At 37.6% G+C, this 12,536-nt stretch overlaps 2 pseudogenes; both read left to right on the top strand.

Annotated features, from left to right (window-relative positions):
- Positions 1-5,055: 5,055 nt before the first annotated feature.
- LOC126595399 (rust resistance kinase Lr10-like) lies at positions 5,056-6,095 on the top strand (annotated as a pseudogene).
- A 1,010-nt stretch (positions 6,096-7,105) lies between these two features.
- Positions 7,106-8,299, top strand: LOC126595400 (protein STRICTOSIDINE SYNTHASE-LIKE 13-like; annotated as a pseudogene).
- Positions 8,300-12,536: the final 4,237 nt, after the last annotated feature.

The following is a 12,536-nucleotide window of genomic DNA, read 5'->3' on the forward strand; positions in this document are numbered from 1 at the left end:
ATTTTGATACTTTGAATTGTATTTTCAATATAGGACTTTCGACTTCCTCTGGAGCAAAATAGGACCAAATGGACGAATTTTGGAGTGATTCCAGTTGGAGGACATTTGTGAGTCACTTAGCTTGATCGTATCAAAATTTGGGATTTGTTCATCAAGCGGTTATTTTCTGGTGATAAAAGAAAGAAGCAATGTGCAGTGCTGGAAAATGGCGTTTTTGGAGCCTAAGATGACCTCGGATGGGTTCGTGGCCTTCTGGAGAAGTGTTCAGAATATTCCAAACATTAAATCCAGCTATATTGGGCCAGTTTTGGAGCAGCTTATGGGTCCAAAACGTGGGTGTTCAGATTTTAGGCGAATTTGACAATTTAATTTAGGGTTATGTTTCCTATTTTATTTAATTATTATTATTAGTTTCCTAGTGGGAAGAAAAGACCTGTTTTTAGGGTTTGTGAGGGGGTTTAGCAAATATATTGCTTGGCCGTCTACAGTTTTAGACGACGCTTTCTTTTATACAATTTTGGAGACAGAGATAATTGTTAGGGTTTTGGAGACTTTTTACTTGAAGGTGCTTTCAATCCTTTTCTTGAATATATTTTCTATGATTTCAATTATGAGTATGCGGAACTAATTTCTTTTGCTAGGGCGAACCCTTGAGCCTTAGCATGAATATGTGATTTTTATTTAATTGCTTATGATTGATTGCATGCATACTTTGAATTGTTAATCACCGGGATAAAAACTATCTAATTGTCTTAATGCCTGATCACCATTAGGATCTTTAGAAAAGTAATTTGATGCAATTTTGGTCGGAAGGTTCCCTGAAATTGACGCTGGCTTCTTGTGATTAATAATTGTAATTTCACTTAGGATGAATATCACGTCTTAAGGATTGCATGGTTTTTCAAAGGATTTTCATAAAGCATAATGAGTCTTTCATGTTCAGATTAGATCCGAACGTCCGGACGGGTTGCATGTTAGATATATGTTCTATGTTGGAGGTTCCAAGTAGAATATGAATTAGGAAAATCTAACCTTCAAAGTGGCATGTATTGATCATAAGTAATGGGTAAAAATTCATAGGATTGCTAGGTGATGGTGGAACCCTAGTGTTTTCTTAATTTGATTTCTCCCGAAACTGTTTTTTTTTTCCTCTCTAGCTCTAATATCTCAGATTGTTTATTTTAATTCTTTAATTTCGTTTTTATTTTAATTAGGTTATAAAATCAATCACCTGAACTTCTACTTTACAATAATTAAATGGAATCTGATTAGTTTCGAATTATTTAATAATCCCTGTGGAGACGACCTTGCGAGATCCGTTTATACTACAATAACCTTGTGATTCTTGCAAGTAAAATAGGAGATTTAAGCCCGTTCACATGAGTAGTAAAAATCCTATCAGTTTGCTTCGAGAATTTGAATACACTCGTATGAAAGATAGTGAATCCTTATCTATGTATCTTGCTAGACTGTTTAATATAATGAATCAAATGAAGAGTTATGGTGAGAATCTGACTAGAGAGAGAGTTGTGCAAAAATTATTGATTAGTTTGGCTATATCATATGATCCTATTAGCTCTGTGATTGAACACTCTAAAGACCTTGAAACTCTTGAGGTTTAAAAGGTAACTGCTTCTCTGAAAAGCTTTGAGCTCAGATTGGATAGACATGCTGAAAACTCCACAGAGAAGGCTTTTACAAGTCTAAATGTAGGAGGTAAAAATCCTAAGGGTGGAGGTTATTCTGGAAATCAAAAATTTCAGAAAAACTGAAAATCCAAAGGAAAGAAATGGGATAATAAGCCTAATTTCACTCCCAAACCAAATGTCCCTCATGATTGAAACAAAAAAGCTTGTAAACACTGTGATAAACTGCATTATGGCAAGTGTTGGTTTGAAGGGAAGCCTAAATGCACAGGTTGTGGGAAGTTTGGGCATATGCTCAGAGATTGCAATGGAAATAAAGGTGTACAGAAGGTGAACTATGCAAATCAGATAGAAGAAACTGGTTCCTTATTCTATGTATGCAATGTTGTGACAGATGTGAAGGTGAACCACTTATGGTACATTAATAGTAGTTGTAGTAACCACGTGATAGGTGATGAAAGGTTGCTAGTTAATATTCAAAGAACTTTGACTTCCAAAGTGAAGATGGGAATTGGAGAAATTGTTTAGGTGGCAGGAAAGGGAACTCTAGTGATAGAGACCAAATTAGGAAGGAAGCACATTTAAGAAGTGATGCTTATTCCTGGACTTGAAGAGAATCTTCTTAGTGTTGGACAAATGATGGAGCATGGGTATTATCTGGTGTTTGGAGGAAATGTAGTGAATATCTTCGATGGCTGGTCCCTTGACAATCTTGTAGTTAGAATGCAAATGACAAACAATAAATGTTTTCCCCGTACTTTTATGCCTGCAAATCAGTTGGCCTTGAAGTCAAGTGTAACACACTGTTTGTATATATGGCACAAGAGATTTGGGCATCTAAATGACAGAAGCATGAAATTGCTTAAAGATCAAGAAATGGTTCATGGGTTGCCTCATTTGGAGAAGACTTCTATTATGTGTGAGGGTTGTATGCTAGGGAAGCACTATACAGACTCTTTTCCATCATAATCTACTTGGAGAGCTAAACTTCCATTGGAATTGGTTCATACAGACATGTGGACCAATGCAAATTGAATCTATCTCTGGAAATAGGTACTTTTTGTTGTTCACAGACGATTGTACTATAATGACATGGGTGTACTTTCTCAGGAACAAATCAAATGCATTTGAATGTTTCAAAAAGTTCAAAGCTATGACTGAGCTACAGTGTGGATATAAGGTGAAATGTCTAAGAGGTGATAGAGGTGGAGAGTTTCTGTCAAATGAATTTAACAAGTATTGCAATGAGCTTGGAATTCAAAGACAATTAACTATGGCATACTCTCCTCAACAGAATGGAGTGGTTGAGAGGAATAATAGAACTATGGTGTAAATGTCAAAGTGTATGAACACTATAGTCTACATACTTAATAGATGTCCTTCTAAGTCTCTTAAGAAAATAACTCCATTTGAAGCATACATTGGCAGAAAACCAAGCATTGCACAGTTGAAAGTCTTTGGATCACTATGCTATGTGCACATCTCTACAACACTAAGGCATAAGCTTGAAGAAAACAGTCACAAATGCATTTTTGTGGGTTATGGACTCTGTGAGAAAGGGTACAAGTTATTTGATCCAAGTTCCAGAAAGATCATCTTGTCCAGAGATGTAGTCTTTGATGAAAATGCATCATGGAAGTGGGAGAACACTGAGAGAAGTGAAATGAGAGTTCCTATGATTGCTGAGGGTCAAATGGCAGGATGCAGTGAAGGACATAAGCAATTTGAAGTCAGTGAACCAAGTCAATCCTTGGATACATCAACTCAAGTGGATGAAGTTATTACACCACTGAGTGAGGAAGTTCTTGGAGGCCCTCAAGCAATCGATCACACACCACAAAAATGGAGAAGCATCAATGAGATCATGGCACAATGTAACATGTGCATTGTGGAACCAGAGAATTATAAAGAAGCAGTTCTAGATGAGTCATGGAAGGATGCAATAAAATCTGAGCTGGAAATGATTGAGAAAAACAACACATGGGAGCTAGTTGACAGACCATTTGACAAGCCAATCATTGGTGTTAAGTGGGTCTATTAAGCCAAGTTGAATCTTGATGGACCTGTGCAAAAGAACAAGGCTAGACTGGTGGCAAAAGGCTACTCCCAAAAGCCTGGGATAGACTACAATGAGACATTTGCTCCAGTGGCAAGGTTAAACACAATCAGGACATTAATAGCTCTTGCTACACATAAGGAATGAAGCTTGTACCAATTAGATGTAAAGTCTGCCTTTTTGAATGGAGTCTTGAAGGAAAAAGTTTATGTTGAGCAGCCACAAAGGTTTGTGAAGGAGAGTGAAGAAACCAAGGTGTATAGGTTGAACAAGGCTTTGTATGGGCTGAAGCAAGATCCTAGAGCCTGGTATGATGAGATAGACTCCTAGTTTACTTGCAAGATTCATGCATAACCCCACAAAGAAACATACGGGAATATCCTAAAGAGTGTTAAGATACATTCAGGGCACTCTTGATTTTGGAATTGAATTTGTGAAAGGAAAGACAACCACTCTAATTGGCTACTATTATAGTGACTGGGCAGGAAGTGAAGACGATATGAGAAGCTACATCAAACAAAACACAGTGGCATTGTCCACTACAGAAGCATAATATGTTAATGCTGCAGAAGCTACATCACAGGCAAAATGGCTAAGATTTGTGCTTGAAGACTTTGGGGAGGAACAAGTGGAAGGCACACCAATTCTATGTGATAACACATTTGCCATAGCAATGGCAAAGAATCCAGTTCTCCACCAGAGAACTAGACACATCAGTTGAAAGTTCAATTTCATCAGAGAAGCCATTCAAGTAAAGGAAATTGAACTGATTTATTGTAAAACAGAAGACCAGATTGCTGATATCCTAACTCAAGCTCTGCCAAAGGATCCGTTTGTTTGTTTGAGAGGATTGGTTGGTGTGAAATCAGCTAAAGGGTTAGAAGGGAATGTTGATGTGTAACCCTTGAGCTGATATCTTGGAGGCAAAGTTACAAGTTTTGAATTTCATTTTTTTATCTTTAATTTCCGATGTAATCTGAGCCATTGGATCATAGTCCAAGTGGTCTCTTCTCTAGCCTAGGATTTAAGTGATAGATTATGACACGTGTAATCACCTCATAGGGTGATAGAATCAAAGGCTAGGATTTAATCTTGGTGTAAAGTTGTTAGAGAAGAATCTCACTTCTCTCTCCTTTAATGGTTATATTTGGTTAGTGGAGTGTGAAATTCAATTGGAACCTTCATCACTCTCGCAGCACCATAGCTGCATTTTCTCTGCAATTTTCCTTCTTCCCAAACACTCAAAACCTTCATAAAACTAAATACCAAAAGGTATGAACTCTAACACAATTATCTATATGATATGGAAAGAGAGAAGACCATCAGCTCCAATAGCTTCGGATTGCAACTCCAGACTTTGGGACACTCACAATGGACAACTTTCTAAATGATATGGAAAGGGAGAAACCCATCAGGTTCACTTCCCAATAGCTCCGGATTGCTACTGATAACTTCACCAATCTGTTGGGCCAAGGAGGACTTGGTGCAGTTTATAAAGGAATATTTAGTACTGGAAACCTTGTAGCAGTGAAGGTTCTGTATGGAAGTTCGGATAAGAGAATCAAGGAACAATTTATGGCCGAAGTTAGTACAATCGGAGCCCATCACTTCAATCCGGTCCGTCTTTATGGTTTCTGCTTCGAGGAACAAGTCAGAGCGCTTGTTTATGATTACATGGTAAATGGATCGCTTGACAGCTACTTATTTCGTACCAACACGGTGGCTTTAGGATTTGAAAAGCTTCATGAGATTGCTGTGGGACAGCAAGAGGGATCGCTTACTTGCACGAAGAATGCTAACAACGAATTATCCATTATGACATAATGCCAGAAAATATTCTTTTGGATGCAAACTTCTTTCCAAAAGTAGGTTTGGCCAAGTTGTGTAACAGGGAAAATACTCATATAACCCTGACAGGTGGGAGAGGGACTCCGGGTTATGCTGCACCGGAGGTTTGGCTGAGGTTTCCTATAACACACAAATGTGATGTGCATAGCTTTGGAATGCTATTGTTTGAGATCATAGGAAGGAGAAGGAATCTCGATGTCAATATTCAAGATAGCCTAGATTGGTTTCCGAGGTGGGTATGGAAGAAGTTTGAGCAGGGGGAATTAGGAGAGCTGATGGTAGTTTGTGGAATATAGGAGAAAGATAAAGAGAGGGCAGAGAGAATGGTAAAGGTTGCTCTGGTGTGTGTACGGTATATGCCCGAGGCAAGGCCTTTGATGAGTGTCATCGTTAAAATGTTGGAAGGTGAAATTGAGATTCCTACACCTTCAACTAACCCTTTCCAGCACTTGATGTCGGACACTCCGTACCCTACTGCACCTAACTATGATACTTCAAATCCAAGAGACAGTACCGCCAGTGAGTATTCTTCGGGTCCTTCTTAAACTGTCGTACATGGTAATCCTATCATGAAGAAATATGAGATTGAAATAGTGTCTGCCTAGCTAAACTGAATTCTGTTTCTCTCTCTCTCTCTCTCTCTCTAAATGTTTCATATCTTTTTGTTTTATGAACACTGATAAGGGTGACTACGTAATTCATCATATTCTGTAGATTCTGGAGAGTAAATGTATGACATCTCCTTTCATCAAATGGCATCTTCTTTCATCAAACTACTCCATGAGGAGTTCCATATATGGAGTTAATGTTAAATCCTTCTGAAGTGAATAAATTTTTTGGAGGTTTGTGGAATTTACAGTTCTGATTCATGTGGTAGCTACTTATTATATCCATGCCTCGATTTACCGCATTGATTTGCGTCTAATATACACATACAACTTCGACTTGCTATTATCTTGGCTTGTTATATCACACAGCCACTTCACTATTAGGCAAGTCTATTAGATTATCACAATCATAAACATACAAACTCGAGTTTTGTATCAAAATAACTACTAATTAATCTTACTTCCAAGTTCCCAATTACATACCTAGCGTTTGCATGGGTCTTGAAACACCATTTTCAGAGAAAGGACCCAAGCTAATGAAGGAAAAGAAATGGTAAAGTAAAAGAAACAAGATGTGTGAAAAAAAATTAATTATTATGTGATTAGAAGAAAATTCTATATTATTTTATTTTTGGAAAAAGAAAATTTTGTTGTGGCCTATATTTAACTGAGAGAAAGGGAAGAGGCATGGCATGTAGAGAAAGAGAGATAGAAAATAGACTTGAGGAATTTTATGTGTTATTCTCTAGTCCTTATGTGTTTATTTATAGTAATCCGAGGAGAATTTCTTACCTTGCAAGTAATACAAAGTTTAATAGGAAAGATCTTCTAGATCCCGAAGGATTCCTAATTTATCTCTACTTAGGATTTACACAATCACACATGTATTAGCATGTATATCACAAAAAATTTGTATATTATTAAGAGCATATCAATTTAGTGGAGTCATGGAATACATGCACAGTACATATTGCTAAAAATTATTTATATGCTTTCTAAAAAAAAAAAAAAACCTTTACATGCATTGCTGATTATATATAGTGGATGTAGCCCTCAAAAGGTCCGAGAATGTTTGTGCTAAGGGCATTGACTCAACCACGAATAAGCAATGGAAACATGAGAAAAAGTGTGGTCTTCCACTTGGCTTAAGATTTGACAAAGAGAGAGTGGTGAGATTTGTACATTGCTGATGCATATTATGGCCCTCTAGTTGTTGGCCCTCTAGGAGGACTTGCCACTTCTTTGTCAACTCATGTGGGAAGGAAGCCTATACTTTATGCAAATGACCTTGACATCCACAAGAATGGCTCTATTTTCTTCACAGACACATGCAAGAGATACAACCGAATGTAAGTATAAAAGTGCTTCTATGTTTAGAATTGCTTTTGTAGGGAGCATTTTATGTTCATAAACTTTTTTATGTGAAAATATTATAAGAAAAGCACATCTTGGAAAACACTTAAAAGCACTTAAAATATTGTTAGGTATTTCTCTTGAAAGTATCCCAAAAAAAAAAAAAAAAAAAAAAAAAAAAAAAAAAAAAATTTCTTTTTAAAATACAGATGCACTTTTTAACTTTTCTTGGCTGAACGCTTTTAAAAGTGCTTTGAGATATATGAGAACGCTTTCAGCCCTTCTAAGATGATTGCATTAGTAATCATATAGTTTATGTGCCTTCACATGTTAATGCTTGGTAACGATACTAATTGGTAACCAAATGAGGCATTAATGGACACTAATCAAATTGCAGGAATCATTTCGTTATACTATTGGAAGGAGAATCCACTAGTAGGCTTCTGAGATATGATCCTCCTACTAAAACAACTCAGACAATGTAAGAATAAATGAGAAAGGCGGGTAGCAATAGATTGTTGCAGGACTCAAGCACAAAAGAGAGAATAATCCATGCATATAGAGTGTCTACTTTCGCTTGCCCATCCGAATTACCTACTTAGCGTGAATTATGGGGATGAAGATGTACACATTGATCTCACTCTTCAATGAGAAGGGAGAAATTTTGGAAGTTCTTGAGATAGAAAGGTGTGGTTATGAAACTTGTGAGTGAAGTTAGAGAAGTAAAAGGCAAACTGTGGATTGGAACTGTAGCTCATAACCACATTGCCATCCTCCATTACCCTTAAGAGATCATTATTTACTAGCTGTTGGAATCAAATTTGCGCACCGCCACAAATGGTGGGGACACGAACTCGAGCAATCTGTAAAATCGAAAACAATCGTAAGTTTGAGACCCGAGGCGGAGGTGTCTGTGCCAGCCAAAGCCTCTCTAACGGTCAAGTTAGTAAAAAGTTTAGTCTCAAACAATGGGCAAAAGAATTCAAGTATTGGGATTGCGTTACTAGAGACGAACCTTAGATGGGCGTATTTATACCGTGGGGAGGGAGACATTTTTAGGATAGAATCCTCATTCTAAGCTTGGAAATTCCTAAAGGATATCTAGAAGTAGACATTGCATCTTCTTAGGAATTGTGATTACTTGTGGTGCACGCCAATTCCTAGATTGTAGGAATTCCATGACTCATAAGGATTTGATTGAGTCCATATTTGGATCGAATCGCACGTCTTGTGGAAAAGCATGGTCACCTAGCGGAGTCACTAGGACTTCACCTATTTCCCTGGAACAGGGTGATGGTGGCACCATGCTCCATCTGATCTAGCTTCACTTGAAGTTGTCGAGTCAATGAACGGGCTTCTGAGGTAATAGTATTTGGTTCAGCCTTATTCTGGCCCTAAAAAATCATAGTTCCACAATTGCCCTTAACTATATATCGGAGAAGGCAACTTGTCCCCCTTGAGAATGAATAGTTATCTAAAGAGCACACCTTTCAGAGTAAGCTGGAATACGTACCATTAGTCTTTTATCTTCTTACTTTGATCTGACCTTTTCTAATGAAGTGGTGACGCTTAATCTAGAAGTATAGTGGCGAAGCCAGGAATAAATTAGGGGAGGGGCAAAATTCAAAATCGTAAAAAGTTAAAAAAAAAAAATAATAATAAACATAGACAACCAAATCTTTTTACATATTAGACAATATCAATATCGTTTATAATGTATCAATATAAAGAAGTTACAATTGTTGTGGGCAAAATTTCAAGTCATAAAAGCATCGCATAATAGGCTCATTATCAATAAAAGCAAAAATATCTCTTTAAATATAAAAAACCAAGCTATCACTCAACCATTAATTTCCATTTTGTTACGCAGTGGTGTTTTGAGAATATTCATAGCACTGTTTCTTATAGTTTTGTCTCATTATGTAACTGTATAATGGAAAAAGTCTTAGACTATCAATTTTAGAGTAGAGTCTATTATATGACTAATAACTAATATATTAAACTAACAATTTAATTAATCAATATCAATAATCATATAAATTATTCAATAACTATTAATTTACTTCATCAATAATCAACCATTTCATTTATCAATAATCATATAATTCATATCAGTAATTAATAATCAAATAACATACACTATAATTCTATATCAATTAAACACAATTTCATATTAAATTATCAATTATGAATTCAACCTTAAAAAAAAAGCTATAAAATCCGGCTTTGAAGCAGAAGCTGCTGACTTGGTTTGGAACTGGAATTGCTAGCTACGGCTTGGCTTGAAGGCTAGAAGGGAAGGGGGCAATTTGGGCAGAAGAACTCTATCTTCTCGTGCAGCTGTGCTTGCTAGCTTACTGATTTGGGTGGGGCAGATTGGGACAGGGAATGAAGGATTAATGGGGCCTAGTGTTCCCCATATTGTATTATATATAATTTTTTTGATGGAATAAAACGATGTTGGGTTAATGGGGATAATACCTACTTTTTTTTAATTGAATAAAAACGACACCATCCAGCTTAGGTCTACCTTTCGTTTTGGGCTTGGATTTTTAAAAAAAGAAAGAAAAGCCATCGTGCGCAGCAGCAATAGAAAACAAAACCCTTACCTGCAAATTTTTCGGTGGACCAGAGGGGCGGCTACTCGTTCCTAGGCTTCATTTTCGGCGAGAGGATGGGCAGCTGGCCCTCCTTGCTCCTTTGTAGCTTCACCTATATCTGGACGTGCTTTCTTGAATATCGTGTCATAAAGTTTGTAATGATGAGGCGTGCATTTGTTGCGTGTGCACAAAAAATGAGAAATTATCTTCGATATTCTGCCTTGATGTTTAACGGTTGGATTTGTTCATACCAAGGAAAACCAGTCCATATTCAACTGCTGAGGTGATTTGAAATATCTCCTTAAATACTTATTGGATCCTTGTCCTCATTTCTTCATCAAATCACTAATTTCTTTGTCTGTCCATGAACATTCTGACTGTTTTTTTTTTTTCAATTCACACTTGCCTTTACCGTACTTTCCCAAAATTCGTTCCCTTAACGAAGACATGGCTGCCACTTCATCTGTTCATCCCGCTGCTCATGTCAACTTCGATACTTTCTCTGAACCCGATATGGTCAGAGTTCGTAATAAAGAAGATGAGACAACATTTCTCTCAGGTCGATGCCATTCGTTTAATGAATGCAAAGTCTAGTGGGAAGACAATCATGATGTGACCAACGATCTCCCCAAGCCTTCAGGCCATGATCCTCCTTGTACTAGAATACATCCTTATTATTTGGATTTAGGGCTAAGGTTCCCTTTATTGCCTTTGTTGAAGGAAATCTTTATCTTATACCAAATTGACCTCTGTAATCTCACCCTGTCTTCCATGTGCATTTTCACCTGCTTCAAGCATTTAAACGACTAGTACGGAGCTTTCTCAATCTGACCCAGTACTATTTTTAGTCCCAATCTGACCTCCGGTGGTCTGTTTGCATTATTGATCTGCCCAGGCAGGACTAAGATTGGTATAGAGATATTCTCCTCATTGAGGGGAATTGAGATGAAGATATATCGGGGTTGAGAGTCCCCAACAAACGTATCAATAATTTTGACTACAAAATAGATATATTAAGAGCCTCCACCTATGTAACAACCCATCCCGGTTATTTAAACGGATTTTAAATCAGGAGGATATTTCTGTAATTTCATGAAAAAGGGTATATTTTCTAATTTTAGGTTTGCTTTTGGGACCTAAAATGGTGAGCCAGGTGGGACCCTTTTCTTTTTTTGGTTCCCCGGTCTCCGTTCCTTTATGGCTGCCACTTGGCAATCCTATTTCTTTCCCACTTCTTCTCTCTTTTCTGTCTCGAATCCTTCTCTTCTCTCCCTTACAAACTCTCAGCTCTCTCTCACTCTCTTTGTAAATTGTCGTAGCTTTCTCAATTCTCTCATCTCCTCTCGGTGAACCCTCGCACACACATAAATGCCTACAAACCAACCAAACCACCATAATCACCTGTGACCTCCCTTCCCTCCTTCACCCCTCCTATCTCTTCGTCAGCACTGTGCAGCGCCACTGTACACGTCGCTCTCCAATGAGCTAAGTCAAAACTTGCCCTAAATGTTCCTAAATTGGGTTTAGTGAGTGTGTTGGTAGTGTTTGAAGCTTGTTGGTAGTGTTTTAATGCAGGAACATCTCGGAAACACCTTTGCCATATTTTCCAGCAAGGAATTCGGCCTTTGTTGGCATTTTTCGGCCGATCTCGACGTCAACATAACCCCATCTTGGTATATTCTTATTCCTTGCCTTGATATCTACATTTTTGGTTTTTACATCATTGAGAATTGTTAACATTCGAGCTCCACCGAAGCTCAGGAATTATCTTGCCGATTTCTGACCTTCTTCCTTGGGTCCGGTGACCCACAAACCTTAGACCCAAAACCCTTTTTAACCAGCCCAATCCCTTAACCTTTTAAACCAAAGGACCAAATTAAATAATCGGGCTTTCAAGCCTAAAACTCTAGTTTAACTAGGCCCTTAGGCTGTGCACCTAGGCCTAGGCCCGTCATTAACCCAGCCTAGGAACTTTTTTTAAACCCAAACCTAAGCTTTGGCCCAAACCCATAGAGCCGACCCAAAGTCTAGGCCCATAACCGGTTGGAACCTTCCAAGGATATTCCTGGAACATTCCTTAGAATATTCCTAGTAATATTTCCCTGTTGACTTTTTGTTGAGTTTTTTGAAATTTACCAGGGACCCTTCTTAGGGTAATTCGACGTCCTGGATCTGTATTTGAGATCCGTTTTCCCAAATCCAATCATTTTAATATATTTTTATAATGTGCTTAGGGGCAATTATTGTGGCGTTTCCATGTTCGCTAGTTTGTGTGGCTCTTCAACGATGAAGTATCTGTGAGTAGACTATTTCTAAAATCTATTTTTTAATAGTAGAAATGCATACATGAAAAGCATGATTTGGTGATCATGTTTTAGATAACGTTTTATGAGTAAATTGGATTTACCTTATACGATTATCATGC

This window comes from Malus sylvestris, chromosome 13 (assembly GCF_916048215.2).
Source record: "Malus sylvestris chromosome 13, drMalSylv7.2, whole genome shotgun sequence".
NCBI classification, from domain to species: domain Eukaryota; kingdom Viridiplantae; phylum Streptophyta; class Magnoliopsida; order Rosales; family Rosaceae; genus Malus; species Malus sylvestris.